Genomic DNA, 15558 nt, shown 5'->3' with positions numbered 1-15558 from the left:
TATGACACCACCAGCCCCCCAGAAGCCGCCTAGAGCTCCCTGCCACTCAGCAAGACCTCCCAGTGAGCCACTGTCCTGACTTGTAACCATGAGGATTACTTTTTGCCTGGTTTCGAATATTCTATAAATGGAATCATGAATTCTTTTGTGTCTGGCCTCTTTTATTTACCATTACGCTTGCGGGAGCCATCCACATTGTTGTGTCTAATTGTCCCGCTTTCCTTCTTGTTGCTGCAGAGTGTTCTGTATAAACACACCATGATCTATTTATTCATGCTACCGTTGATGGGCATTTGGGTAATTTTAGGATAAAGCGAGCTGTGCTGCTGTGGACATTCTAGTGCACATCTTTTGGTGAACGCAGGGACATGTTATCTGCTGTGTAGGCACCTCCCATACCTCGTTCCTAGAAGTGGGAATCCTTGGATCACAGAGTATGTGCAGGTTCAGCTCTAGGAGAAACGACCAGTTCCCCAAAGCGATTGTACCCGTTGTGAGGTACCGCTGTGATTGTACCGTGCTGTGAGGTACGAGGGTGCCAGTGTCTTTCCCCAGAGTTTCTTAAACTCCTCACTCTGCTTTGTTCCGTTTTGACCCTTACACCTGTAGTAGAACGCCTGACTCCCCACCTCCAAGAAAACTGCTTCCCAAACCGGAATCTTTGAATCTCGACTTTTCTCCACCCACCCCGCTTTCACTTTCTTCTAGTTTGGTGCCTCTCATCCATCATTCTCCGATTCTCTGTCCCCCCAAACGTGGGAATAGGCCTGGCTCAGAGGAAGCGAAGCGGTGGTGGGACGGGGCTGGGGGCGGAACTGAAAATCTAAAGATAAAATTTCCTTTAGAGACGGAGGGTGTGTGTGTGTGTGGGAGCTGGCAACACTCACGCATTAATAATTTTTGTATCTGTCACACAGAGAAAGAGAATTAAAACCCTTCGAAATCATTAAGATGAACTATCTGGAGGAGTGAGGGCTTTGATTAATATTCACATCCACATGGTGTGTGATGGGCGGGGAGAGCCGGGTGCTAAAGTGAGGAAGTGAACGCCCCTAGATCCTCCCCAGCCCAGCCCCTTAGGGTAGAGCGGGGGCAGGGGGCAGGGGGGAGTAGGGCCTGCTGAAGAGGGTGTTGGGCAGAGGCCACTGGAACCTAAGAGCAGCCCTGGGCTGGGAAGGGTCACCGGTTGCGGCTCTAGCTTCTCGGGGGCCCTGATTCATGTCCAAGTCCGGCGGGCGGGCGGGCATCGAGGCGGCTGAGCATCCCCCACTCTCTGGAGAAATGCGTAATCATTCATCAGCATCACCGGGCTCCACTCAGACTAAGTGGCCTCTTGTGATTAGGAATGGGCCCTTGAAAAAGAAAAACGCAGCCTTTTAGCATTTTAAGTGTGTGCATTTGACAATGGCTTTCTTGATAGCGGTGGGGGGTTCGGAGGGGAGTCCAAATGCAGGGCCCTGAGTGTCTGTGTGTGTGCGCGTGTGTGCGTGTGCGCGTGCCGGGAGTGCAGGCCTGGCTTCGGGGCCTGAGGAACAAAGCCCATTGGAGGAGTTGCGGGCCTGGCCTTCGTGGTAGGAGATGAGACAGTCCACCCTGCAGGTTGAATTCTGATGGGGAGCCTTTCTCTGGGTGAGAGCTGGAACTTCCAGGAATGGTGGGGGCAGCTGGGGACTGGCTTCCCTCCCGACTTCTGAGTCACGCGGTCGGTCCTGACACACCTGGAAGGCCCGAGTTAGAAGGAAATAATCCACCTCCCACCTTGGAAGGCTGTTAAATCAGGTAGGACGTGTAAGTCATTTCACTCTGCTCAGAAATGTTCTCCTTCCCTTCCCAGCCATGAACTCATGTAATCCTCAAGAGTACCCTCTGAGGGTAGTATTGTCCCCGTGCTGCAAAGGAGGACGCTGGGGCTCAGAGGAAGCCAAAGACCACCACCCCCTTCCCAGTTAGAGGCAGGATCCAACCCCCACCTTCTGTGTATTGAGTGTCGACTGGGGAGTCCAGCCAACCTGGGTACCGCTGACACTGCCCTTTACCAACCCTAGAACCTCGAGCCAGTTATTAAACCTCCTGGAACCTCAGTTTCCTCAGCTTTCTGAAGGATGAGAATCAGGTTCGTGTGAGAACTCAGTGAGCGAATGTTCGGGGAGCGTTTGGTGTGGAGACTGTCCACAGCAAACATTAGTTTCCCTGCTTTCAGCTCAATCATCAGTTTGACCCTCACAACAGCCCGATGAGGTTGATGCTGTTACAGATGTGGAAACTGAGGCTCAGAGAGGTGCTGACCGTCACTCTGCCGTGTCCTGCAGTGAAGCAGCAGCTGTGGCACTTAGGACCGGCCTGCCACCAAAGGGGTGTTAATTACAGGGGAGACTGTGGGCCCAGGCAGTCACCTTAAATTCCACCTTTGGAAATGATTCTACTTGCTTTAAAGTCGGTTTGGGGAAACGTTTTTTTCCAAAAAAATTACCCTTTTTTTTTCCTATAAAAATCTGAGTTGGCCCCAGTTCTGCCTTTCCCTCGTATGACTGTCTACGCTGCAGTGCACATGAAGGACAGGTGTGAAGAGTGCTGAGAACAGCATTATTTATAATAAGCCTCAACTAGAAACCACCCAGTGTCCTCTGGCAATAGAACGGGTCAGTCGTGCTCTCCTCCTACAATGGAATACTATACAGCTAGGAACACAAACACAGCACTGCCACAGGTAGCAACATGGGCCAATCTCAGAAACCTAATATTGAGTGAAAGAAGGCAGGTGCAAAAGGATATATAAAATGATTCCACTCATACAAGACACAAGAATATGCAAAACGGATCCATGGTCTTAGAAATCGGTACATTTAGAGAGGAGGCAAGTTATTGGGAGGGGCCCTTGCGGGTGCACCTGGGGGTACTGGTAATATACTTATTGATACAGGTGATGGTTCACTTTATAAAAATGTATTGAGCTGTATACTCATGATTGATATACTTTTTGTCAGGACATTATACCTTAGCTTTAATGCTTATTTAAAGAGATTATTGGGTAACCGGAAGAACCACTGGGAAGGCTGGAGAAATAGGCTTGAGGCTGAGCTCCTGGCAATGACATTCAGAACTCTGCTGCAGAATTGATGTGATAAGGCAACTGGCCCCGCTGGGCACCAGGTGTAGCAGTTGCACCACCGCAGCCCCTTCCACACCAGGAACTCGGTCTGACTGTAGTGGGAACGCTGCCCCACTGCCGACGCCCCTCCTCCAGAGCATGGGTGCTGCGCGGTGTTTCTCCCTCACGTCCCCCCCTGCTTCTGTTCTGTGAGCTCTCGCTGGCTGTACTTGATTTCTGGAGCGGATGCTTGCTTCCAGCTGCAGGGGAGGCTGGCAAAGTGAGATTGTAACTTCCATGTTGAGGTAGAAGCGAGGAACTCTGCAGATGTATGGAGACCGCCAAGAGGCGTGGGACGGCCACAAAGCCAGCAAATGTCCACGGTGCTCAAGGCCCGAGCCAGGGCCTTTTGGGGACAGCACCTTAGTCTTGGCTGACCCTAGTCCCGTACAGGTTTTGTCTGTTGGTGTTCAGCTTGATACCTGCCCTTTGATACTCTTACCTGTACTACTACTATGTCTGAGGGGCTGTGTTTTCCAGACTCCCTTGCTAGCTGGGTTTCAGTTAATTATTGCAATGCAAGTCACCTGTGTGAGATCAGAAGTTAGACGTTGTTTTTCCTCTGGCAGCAGCCTTGCAGTGCCTGGGCTCCTGGGCTCTGGGTAACACCACTTTCCTCCATGTGTGTCTTCAGCCCTCCCAACACTTGTTATGAATTTCCTGCAGTCACCCCAGCCCTGTGTTCCTGATGGACATGGACCTGTACCCACAGACACCTGAAGAGCCGTGAGGCTGGGGGAGAATCAAGCCTTTCCCACCACCCCAAGGGCCACCCCCCCCACCCCCCCGTGGAGTCATGGAGTGGTTAACATGTCACTGGAGGGGCCTGAGCAGCGTCTACTCGTCTGGATCTTAGGCTGGTGGGCTCCGCCCGGGGATGCCAGAGCCCAGGACGCGTGACGGGAGAACAAAGGTGCTGGGACCAGTGCTGATCCGGAGTCAGATGGACCTGGGGGCCGTTCCTCTCGTCGCCACCTCCCAGTGTCCCTCTCAGGCAGCTTCTGTAGCTACTCTGGGCCTCAGGTTCCCCAGCTATAAAGTGGGTAGACTAATACCTACCCCGAGGGTGGTGGGGAAGCCATGTAGAAAAGTGCAGGTGAAAGCCCTTTGCAAACTGAGAGAAGGGAGTGGCTTTTCATGCGGACAGAGTACTCTTAGGCCCCAGAGAAGGACGCTTCAGCCGAGGAGCGGCCTGGACCTTCTCGTTCTCCTGATGGGAGTCAGTGGCTCCCACGCGAGGGTGAACGTTCACATGTCTATTTGATCCGGCACGCGCATAGGCCTGGTGCTGTGCTGTGCTGGGGTCACTAAGGTGGAAAAGACTTGTCTCCACCCTGAAGGAGCCCTAACGGGAGACACACGGAACCTGGCGGATCACAGGCCAGCGTGAGAGATGCATTGAAGGGGTGAGTAGAGGATACACTGGGAGCTCGAAGCAGAGGTAGCTCCCCTGGACCTGGGGGTGGAATCACAGGAAAATTCTAGCAGGAGGACTTGCTGAGCTGGGACCTGAAGGAGGAGGGGTTAACCAGCTATAGGAGCAGGGCTGGTTGGGTGGGTGGGTGGGGTCTCAGGTAGAGGGCCAGTGTGTGCAAAGGTCTGGAGGCAAGTGGAGGGTTGGGGAGCTGGAGGCCAGTGGAGGCAGAGGGTGAGAACTGGGGGGTGATGGGCCTGGAGGGTGAGGCCTATCACATCCTGCTAAGTAAGGGGTTTGGGTTTACCGGGCACATTCCCTGCCCCGGGAGAGACCCAGCTAGCCGTGGACCCAGCTCCAGGCTGATTTATCAGCTCCAAGTGCCAAGAGTGGGCACGTCACCTGTTCTGAAATCTTAGGCATGTAAGGCGCCGGGGCAGACACTCTCTGTACTTGGTATGGTGTTAACCTGAGCCGCCTCCGGGCCTCGTGGACTCTGGCTGCGGCTCTCAGCAGGAGAAAAGCTGCAGGAGTGGAAGCAGTCCCTCCCAGGACCCACTCCACCCTCTATTCACCTCTTGTCCCTGATCTTGATCAAATCTGGGGTCCTCTCTCTTCTCGGTTCGTCAAGCCAGGCAGGAAGGAGCATTGCGATTTCCCACCGGCCCTCCAGACAGGTGATGCTCATGTGGGGGAGACCAGATGGGCTCACACTGGTGTTTCTAGGTTGTCTTCCCATCGGAGAGTTAAAAATCCCATCGGCTCTGCGAAGGGGAGGCAGATGGAAGCTAAGTAGGAGAGAAAGCAAGAAGCGGGAAAAGCTTGTTACTAGCGTGTTTCTGCTTAACCCTGTCTCCTCCCACCTACTTCTTCCTGTGTCTTATTCTTCTTTGTCTCCGAACTCAGCATAGGTGGCACCTCCTCCAGGAAGCCCACCACGCCCCTGTTTGAACTGATGCCCCTCCTCTGTTTTTCCAACTCTCTCTGGAGGTGTCCAGCTGTGGTTGCTGTTGACTGGTCTGCCTCACTCATTAGACTGAGCTCCCTCAGTGCAACAGAAGTGAAATGAACACCTCCTTTGTGCTGGGCTCTGCCAGATCCTGGGTGGTCAAGGATGAACTCAAACTCCAGGACTGGACAAGGTCCTGCAGCGGCCTGTGACCTAGTGGCACAGACTAGTGGGGTTCATTTAGGGCAGAGGCCAGCATTTATTCAGCTTTGTTTCCCCAGCAAGTGCAGTGCTTGACACACAGTAAGCACGCAATAAGTGAATATTGAATGAGTGGTTTTGGTATTGTGGAGGTATTTATGAAAGTTCTAAGAAAAGAAATTACAAGAGCACTCTGGAAAGGAACTCATCAGTGATGCTTTCACCTAGAGCACTTCTCCTAGCTGCCCTTCCCCAGCCATCTCCCTGCGTTCTTTCCTAACAGCGGGCTCAGGTCGTTGGGCATTTGCTTGCCTATTGCCCGTAGGCACGGGTGCTGTGGGATGTGGCGTGGAACTGCACCTGGCTAGGAGGAAAATGAACAAGTGGCTGGCAGTAGCTGGACCATCACTAGTCTAGGGAACCGGGAAGGCTGAGACCAGAGAGTTGGGGTCCAGGACTGCAAAGCTTAATGGAAGAAACGTTATATTCCCACCAATGGACAATGGCCAGATGACAGCTACTTACATCATCCATTATCGTAACCAGCATCGCTGGCTGTGACAAAGCACTATCATTTATATCAGTACATAATCTCGTATAATAACCACTAGATTTGTATGGTGGGTATCACCGTCACTTTAGACTGAACAGAAGGTGGCCCAGAGAAGTTAGGGATTTGTTTAAGTCAATACAGCTTCTAAGTGGCAAAATTGGGAGTAGAACCCGGGCCTGTTGACCCCAAGGTTTTTTTCCTACTACACTATGCAACTATTATTATAACCTCTCTGTTAGTATGGCATTATTTTAGGAGATTATCAGAGTAGGTATTATTATTATTATTTTTTTTTTTAAAAAAATTACTTATTTATTTGGTTGCACTGGGTCGCAGTTGCAGCAGGTGGGCTCCATAGTTGTGGCATGTGAACTCTTAGTTGCGGCATGCGTGCGGGATCTAGTTCCTTGACCAGGGATCGAACCCAGGCCTCCTGCTTTGGGAGCGCAGAGTCCCATCCACTGAGCCACCAGGGAAGACCCCAGAGTAGGTATTTTTGTTGTCCTAAAGCCACAAGGAATTTAAATATCTTTTAAATTATTTATCCACCAATTCATCCACCAACTACTCATCCATCTACCCAGCCACCCAACCATCATCACCTACCCATCCACTTATCTATTCATCCGTCTCTCCACCCAACGTCCAACCATCCAGCCACCCAAACATCTGTCTGTCTATCTACTCATCTGCCTACCCATACACTCATTTGACTATAAATTCATATATTCATAATTCATCCATTCATCAGTTTATCCATGTACCATTCCATTAATCAATAGATATGTATTAAGCACATACTACGTACTAGGCACTAGGGTACTGAGCTGCAAAGATGCCTGGGTTTTGACTGTTGTCCTTGAGGGACTCTGATGGTGGAGACAGGGTGATACATGCCATAACAGAGGTATATATAAAGGGCCGTGGGAAATCAGAGGAAGGGTCATGTCCCTTCCATGGCAGGACAAAGAAACACAGGCTTATCTCTGCAGGTGATAACTCTAAAAAATACTTGGTGTGATGTAAACTGATGCCAGTGATCATGTTCTGCAACTGAGGAATGCTTTTGTCATCAATATCAACAATAGAAAGATGTAAGAGTGTGTGGTATGTGTGTGTGTGTGTGTGTGTGTGTGTGTGTGTGTGTGTGTGTGTGTGTACGTGTGTTGGGAGAGGGAGGATAAAGAAATAGGCAGATAACTGCTTTAAGGATAAGAATATTGTCTAATGTATCTTGATATCCCCAGCATATAGTACGGTGCTGAGTATATAGTAGATGCTCATTAAATATTGAGAAACCTTGCTAGAATCTGCAGAGTGGGAATGAAATTAATGGATCAGTAATGAATCAACAACCAATCACTACCACCTCAGCTTCATTTCTTACCAAGCTTTGGTTTGAATTTGGACTGTTTTGAATTTGAATTTGGAGGAAGACTCGTCATTCATTATTCCTTGAGAACTGAAGAATGTTTGTACTTCCTACTTTCTTGAGCCTGTAAAAGAGGAGGTTACTCTGATTCCTCAGAGTTTACAGGGGACAATGGACCTTTTATGGCTCAGAGGCTTTAGGAATAAGTGCATTGATGGCTCTACCAAAGACAACTTTGGCGCATGGCTGTAATAATAATGCTTATGATAAAGGACAGAAAAAGTTGGTTCTGGACTATAATATTTCGGTTCTGGTCCTGGATGTGTAACTAATTAGAAGGTGGCCTTAGGCAGGTGACTCATGTCAGACTGCTCTTTCCCCGTCTCTGAAACAAGGAGGCCTGGGCTAGATGAACTCCACCACCTTGCATCTTGGTGTCTCCGAATCGATGGCTTGTTTACCTGGATTCCTGGCCAGAATCCACTTGAGTCCCTTTGAGCGTTCGCCTTTCTCAGTCTGGACCACCTCTGGGTCTGTGTCACCCAGAGTCCCTTGTCACTGGCTTCTGGTTGGGCTTGACCCTGGGAAGCAGTGGCAGGAGGTTGGAGGGCTCGGGGGAGAGAGGGAACCTGGCATTTCTTCTTCATTTTTCTTTTCCTCTCTCTTTGGTGTTGTGTCACCAGCAGTAGCTGCAACTAGGACTCCAGCTAGTGTCCCCTTCTCCACGGCACTAACAATCACTGGCTGCTGGTAACACTCTTCTTCCGAGGTTTTCTCAGCCCTGCAGGTGGTAATGGCTTCCCACTGTGGCTAGACTCTGGGTGCCTTGCTTGTTCCCTTAGGCCTGCCCACACCCGTCTAAACAGTCCCTGCAATGCAATCTCTTCGGTTGAACCACCTGTGGTGGGTAATGTTTCCTCTTGGGCTTTTGACCATCCAGCACTGCACCAGTGTTTCACGTTTGTTATCTAATCAGTCCTCCACAAACCTCCACGATGCAGCCATTATCTTCCCATTTTACACCCAAGAAAACCAAGGCTCAGAGAAGTTCAGTGACTTGGCCCAAAAGACAGGATTTGGAAGGCCTGCTTCCAGGTCTGTGTTCCTTCTCCTGTACTCATCCTCATCTCCTCCCCTGCTTCCAGGCAGAGTGGCTTCTCAACCTTTCCCTTCTTCATATTTTTCCATTCTGGCATCTTGGGACAGGATATTAGTCTATCTAGGCTCTAACTTAAAAAAAAAAAAAAAAATTAATTAATTAATTATTGCTGTGTTGGGTCTTCGTTTCTGTTCGAGGGCTTTCTCCAGTTGTGGCGAGCCGGGGCCACTCTTCATCGCGGTGCACGGGCCTCTCACCGTCGCGGCCTCTCTCGTTGCGGAGCACAGGCTCCAGACGCGCAGGCTCGGTAGTTGTGGCTCGCGGGCCTAGTTGCTCCGCGGCATGTGGGATCTTCCCAGACCAGGGCTCGAACCCGTGTCCCCTGCATTAGCAGGCAGATCCTCAACCACTGCGCCACCAGGGACGCCCTAGGCTCTAACTTTTGTGTCTAAAAAATGTCGGTGTGCCCACCTGGAGTCTTAACTCATCCGTGTGGGCAGTAATTGGTGAGAGCTGTTAGTTGAAGCCCCGTTTTCGTGCTCGGTCCACAGTCAGCTCAGGCAGGCAGAGAGGCAGCTTCGAAGGGGCATTCTGCTGTGGGGTGAGGCGTGGACGAGGGGAAACAACGGGCCATCTAGCACCGTTCTTTCCAGCTCCGGCCTTGAACCCTTCAGGTTTGGCTTTGGTCTTGGAAGCCATAAAAAGCCTCTCCCCCATTTATCCTAAGGAAACAATCAGAGACACGGGAGAAGAAGGCTGAACAAAGATTGCAGCAGCAGAAAAGCTGGAAGCAACCTGCCTGCCCATTAGCAAGGCGCGTTGGGTTAAATAAATCAGGGTCTGACACTGCAAGTGACTCATTTCAAAATCCACTGAAACTGACCTGCATGTGTTGACATGGAAACAATGTCCAGAGCAAGTTGTGAAAGGAAAGGAGTTGGGTTACAAAAGAGTGCACATGGTGGGATGCCAGTTTTACAGAAAACAATCTTGATCTGTTTTGCTCTATCTCCATATCCAACCAGGCAATCCTACAAGCTCCAAACCTTAGGCCCGTTGACTCCTCAGTGATTCCAAACACACCTGTAAGCCTCCTTTCTCCATTTCTATTGGAGAACTATTCTTCTTTCACGATGGTTCCAGTGCGTCTCCCCATTGCTTCCTCCCGTGCTCTTTCCTGGAGCACTTTGCTCACCTCTGTGACAGCGCCCATTGCATTGGGATGAAGATACTCACCTGGCCTCCTGTCTTCCTCACTAGTGAGGACATGGGTTCAATTTGGGGGCTCCAGAGCTCGACCCTGAGTATGCACTGTGTTTTTTTTGTTTTTTGTTTTTTTTTTTTTTTTTCGGTACGCGGGCCTCTCACTGTTGCGGCCTCTCCCGCTGCAGAGCACAGGCCCCGGACGCGCAGGCGCAGCGGCCACGGCCCACGGGCCCAGCCGCTCCGCGGCACGCGGGATCCTCCCGGACCGGGGCTCGAACCCGTGTCCCGCGCATCGGCAGGCGGACTCTCAACCGCTGCGCCACCAGGGAAGCCCTGCACTGTGTTTTTTTAATTTTAATTTTATATTGGGGTTTAGGTTTTGTGTGTGTGTGTGTGATCGCATTTTTGTGCTGTAATTTTTTTTAAAAAATTAATTTTTTGGCTGCGTTCGGTTTTCGTTGCTGCTCGCAGGCTTTCTCTAGTTGCAGCGAGTGGGAACTGCTCTTCATTGTGGCGTGCGGGCTTCCCGTTGCGGGGGCTTCTCTTTGTTGCGGAGGACTGGCTCTCGGTGCACGGGCTTCAGTAGCCGTGGCTTGAGAGCTCTAGAGTGCAGGCTCGGCAGCTGTGGCGCACAGGCCTAGTTGCTCTGTGGCACGTGGGATCTTCCCGGACCAGAGCTCAAACCTGTGTCCCCTGCGTTGGCAGGCAGATTCCCAACCACTGCGACACCATGGAAGTCTATTGAGGTATAGTTGATTAACAGTGTTGTGTTAGTTTCAGGTGTACAGCAAAGTGATTCAGTGATACATATACTTGTATCTCTTCTTTTTCAAATTCTTTTCCTATTTAGGTTATTACAGAATAATGAGCAGAGTTCCCTGTGCTATACAGGAGTTCCTTGCTGGTTATCTATTTTAAATATAGAATGTATGTGTTTGTTGGATAGATGAATGAGTGAATGAACCAAGATGGGATGCTGGAGGAAAGGGTGAAAATGATTTAGTTTCTTTCACACTTATGCTTTAGCCTGGGTCCTGCTGATGCTACACGTAATGTCAGAGGCAGAAGAAATTGGCACCAAGACTTAAAACTGCTAAAATTTAGGGACTTCCCTGGTCGTCCAGTGGTTAAGACTTTGCACTTCCACTGCAGGAGGTGCAGGTTATCCCTGGTCGGGGAACTAAGATCCTGCAAGTCGTGCAGTCAAAAAAATAAAAATAAAAAAAGGTAAAATGTAGAACACACCTTTTAACCTCCCATGGTAATGTTTATATTTAAAAAAGCACATGATTTTGAGTCCATTCTGATACTAGCAAATAAGCAAATGCTAGGGGGAGAAGGGAAAGCTCTTCTCAGTAGAATGCCAACTAATAAACATAGAAGGAAAGATAGAGCTACAAAAATCACCATTTTGCAACCATCAGAGTACTCATTGATTCAAGCGAGAATCGACAGTGGATGCCAAAACAATTGGGTGAAACATTGGAGAACAGGGTGTTTACACAGTCTCAAAGTATCTGCCACAGATTACAGACTATTTACAAAGGGAAAAATGGTCCCTTTACAGAGTAGACACCTGGCAGACACCACCTTCACCAAATTATCAACATCTATGTCTCCAGTGAGAGGACAAACTGACATCTGGTACCTCCCGATGCATGGCACTGAGAAGGCCACACCATCTTATGTAGTATTCCTGCTAGAATCCTGTAGTATTCGAGAATCAAATCATGAGGACACAATCAGACCTATGCAGCAACACAGTGAGCTTTACTCTTTTAGGATGTCAGTCTTTTTTTTTTTTTTTTTAAGGGAATTCCTTCATTTATTTATTTATTTATGGCTGTGTTGGGTCCTCGTTTCTGTGCGAGGGCCTTTTCTAGTTGTGGCAAACGGGGGCCACCCTTCATCGCAGTGTGCGGGCCTCTCACTCTCGCGGCCTCTCTTGTTGCGGAGCACAGGCTCCAGACGCGCAGGCTCAGTAGTTGTGGCTCACGGGCCTAGCTGCTCCACGGCATGTGGGATCTTCCCAGACCAGGGCTCGAACCCGTGTCCCCTGCATTGGCAGGCAGATTCTCAACCACTGCGCCACCAGGACAGCCCTGATGTCAGTGTCTTTAAATGTAGAAGACAAAGGCTGAGAAACAGTTCCAAATAGAAAGAGAGCAAAGAAGCATGACAAGTAACTGCAAAACGTGATTCAAGATTGGATCCTGGAAACAAAAGTTGGTGTAAAGGGAAGTATTAGACAATCGGTAAAATTAGAATGTAGATTGTATATAAGATGGTAGGATTGTATTAATGATACTTTCCTGAATTTGGTAATGGCACTGTGGTTATGTTAGAAAACTGCTTTATTGGAATTTTGTGTGATGAAAAATTCTGAATGTACAGAAAAGTGGGGAGAATAGTATAATACACATCTGTGTATTCATTATCTTAGAGATGAGTAAGATAAGATCCTTGCCTCAGGGATCTCAGGGCCTAATGAAGGAGGAACAGTCACAGGAATAGATAATTATAAAACAGTGTGTGAGCTCTGCCAGAGATAGATGCTGCATATTCCACAAGTCTGCAACTTCTGTCAAATAACAGAAGAAGAAAAAAAGAAAAATTGGTTCAAGGAGGCAGTGGGAAAAAACAACTAAATAAAGTTTTACAGGTCATGACATGGATGTCAAATTCCCTTGATCTCCTGGTCCTTCATTCTTATGAGTCAACAGGAGTTGATAGTTAAAATCATTTGATACCCCAGGTGTTCCGTCTATTTTTATTTCTCTTCAAAGCTCCTTCAAAGACAGCACCCACTCCATGCCTCCCGTTCCAGCCAGCTTTCCATGACCACAGACATAAAAGGCAGGCTCCCAGCAAGGAGGATGGTCTGTATCCGTGGCCTGGGATAGGATGGAAGAGGCCTCAGGGACTGTGACCCTTGGGGCGTGTATCCCACGTACCAGCTCATTTTGAATGTGCGTGTGCCCACGGGCTGCTTCCAGTGTTGTAATGGGCCCCGGGCCACGAAGAGCACTTGACGAAAGGCTGGAGGCTTGTGGGTAAAAGCGTGGGCCTCCCTCTCAGAGAAACCTGGGTTCAAATCCCAGCTCTGACACTTACTAGCTTCTGTGGCCTTGGTTGGGCAGATTTCTGAATCCTACTGTGACGAAATGCTTCTGAAGTCTAAATTTTACTCTGATGTGGAAAAGTAAGCAATTTCTCCATGCAGGGGATCAATGTTGTCATGTGCCACGGAAGTCCTTCCTCCTCAGAGCCCTAGTCGTTCGTATACAACATGCTGATAATCTGTCACACCAGGGAGTTGGAAGTAGCATGTAAAACTTCTGGGACATATATATGTGTTAACATATGGTGTTTATTTTTCTCTTTCTGACTTACTGTGTATGATAGGCTCTAGGTCCATCCACCTCACTACAAATAACTCAATTTCATTTCTTTTTATGACTGAGTAATATTCCATTGTATATATGTGCCACATCTTCTTTATTCATTCATCTGTCGATGGACACTTAGGTTGCTTCCATGTCCTGGCTATCGTAAATAGAGCTGCAGTGAACATTGTGGTACATGACTCATTTCGATAGGAATCTGAAAAAAAAAAAAAGGTTCTGAAGAACCTAGGGCAGGAGAGGAATAAAGACACAGACGTAGAGAATGGACTTGAAGACACAGGGAGGGGGAAGGGTAAGCTGGGACAAAGTGAGAGAGTGGCATGGACATAAATACACTACCAAATGTAAAATAGCTAGTGGGAAGCAGCCGCATAGCACAGGGAGATCAGCTTGGTGCTTTGTGACCACCTAGAGGGGTGGGATAGGGAGGGTGGGAGGGAGACACAAGAGGGAGGAGATACGGGAATATATGTATAGGTATAGCTGATTCACTTTGTTATAAAGCAGAAACTAACACACCATTGTAAAGCAATTATACTCCAATAAAGATGTTAAAAAACAAAACAAACTTCTGGGACACCCACGGATTTAAAATCCCTCATAGAGAACTTCATCCTGCTAAGACCAACCCAATTCCTAGCCTGATTCCCACGTTGGCACCTGGGAAGATTTTTCACCTCTGCAGGGTAGAGACAGCATCCGGGCAGAGAGCTGGGGCAGCTGTCTTTCCAGGGCAGCTGGTCAAATGACCCCAAACAAAGGTTCTCTGTTTCTCTAACAAAGGCCATTGTGAGTGTATTATGGTTGAGCAGAGATGCAAAGAAATATTCCTGGACAGCCAGCCCACTTTTCAGTTTTCCATGCTGCTATTTGCTGCTCTTTAATTAAATGCTGTTTATGGGCACACAAGCTCCTTTAAAGTTCCCTCAGGATGGTGCCGACAATCCTTGCTCAGACGCTTTAGAGCTATTGCCCTAAAGCTTTCTTTAGCTCACTGCTGGCCAAGTGAGCTGGAGTGTGGAGACTTTTAAGAGGAGGTTGGCTCATATCCCTGCGATCGTAGCATCTCACAGTTGGAATGAATACTTGATGGTTGTCTGGTTTAAACGCCCTCATTTTTCAAATGAGGAAACTGAGGCTTAAAGAGGGGACATCACTTGTCCAGGGTCGTATAAGCCATTAGTAGTAAAGCAGGGGCCAGAATTCAGGGCCCCTGAATTCTGGGGTAGCCTTGCCATGGATACTCCCTGGGATCGTGGAAAGTCACTTGTCCTCTGCTGCTTAACCATGTTTCTATTTCTGGTCTCACGAGAATTCCTACCAGGCAGAGAACAGTATGAACAGATGTGAAGATGAGCATGGTCCTTGGAAATGGGTAATGAGGCTTATCCTATTAATAGCAGGATATGTTTTCAGTTGGTTTTCCAGCTTCATTTCACATTTACTGAAACAACTTCTCATGTAACCCTATTGAAGCTGTGAGCCACATGGTCCAGTCCTAGAATTCGTTACAGAAGAATAATCCTAATAAACCGAAACATGATGAAAAGGGAACTTAATATTTTTCTCATCTTCCTCAAAGGACATTCAGCAGGCTTCCACGTATACCCCATGGCAGCATGTCTTAGTGTTCTTTGGACCCTTGCCCAGTTTTTTTTATATTCCACACTCTGTTTGAAGCTGTTCCCTCACTAGAACTTTGAAGAATTTCTCCTTCTTCACCAGCTCCAGTGGCTTCTACTTACTGAACTTCCTCTTTTTTCTTTTCATTCTTTTTTTTTTTTTTTTTTTTGTGGTACGCAGGCCTCTCACTGTTGTGGCCTCTCCCATTGCAGAGCACAGGCTCCGGACGCGCAGGCTCAGCGGCCATGGCTCACGGGCCCAGCTGCTCCGCGGCATGTGGGATCTTCCCGGACCGGGGCACGAACCTGCGTCCCCTGCATCGGCAGGCGGACTCCCAACCACTGCGCCACCAGGGAATCCCCTCGTTCTTTGTTACATAGATTGATTCAGCCTGTTTCCTTAAGTCCTCTGCTTCTGCTTCAAGCCCTCTGCTGCTGTCTTTCTTTGCTGACTCCAGGCTCTGCACCAAAAACATCTAGGAATTGGTCTCTCAGGTGATGGGGGAAGAAGAAGAATTAGGCTGTTAGTTAGGGTTCTCTTGGGCAGGTTGGGTAAAGGGAAGAAGTTTGTGAACATTAATCTATTT

At 48.8% G+C, this 15558-nt stretch overlaps 1 long non-coding RNA gene across 1 annotated transcript; it reads right to left on the bottom strand.

The window, feature by feature from the left end:
- Positions 1-2827: 2827 nt before the first annotated feature.
- On the bottom strand, positions 2828-9033 carry LOC136792871 (uncharacterized). The gene is made up of 2 exons (XR_010837423.1): positions 8099-9033; positions 2828-5350 (listed from the first exon to the last, which is right to left on the bottom strand). It is a non-coding gene; the product is annotated as an uncharacterized lncRNA (long non-coding RNA).
- Between the last annotated feature and the right edge of the window lie 6525 nt (positions 9034-15558).

The sequence above is a fragment of the Kogia breviceps genome, chromosome 17, assembly GCF_026419965.1.
Source record: "Kogia breviceps isolate mKogBre1 chromosome 17, mKogBre1 haplotype 1, whole genome shotgun sequence".
Lineage (NCBI taxonomy): Eukaryota > Metazoa > Chordata > Mammalia > Artiodactyla > Physeteridae > Kogia > Kogia breviceps.
The sequence above is the reverse complement of the archived record's forward strand: the minus strand, read 5'-3'. Positions and strand labels throughout refer to the sequence as shown.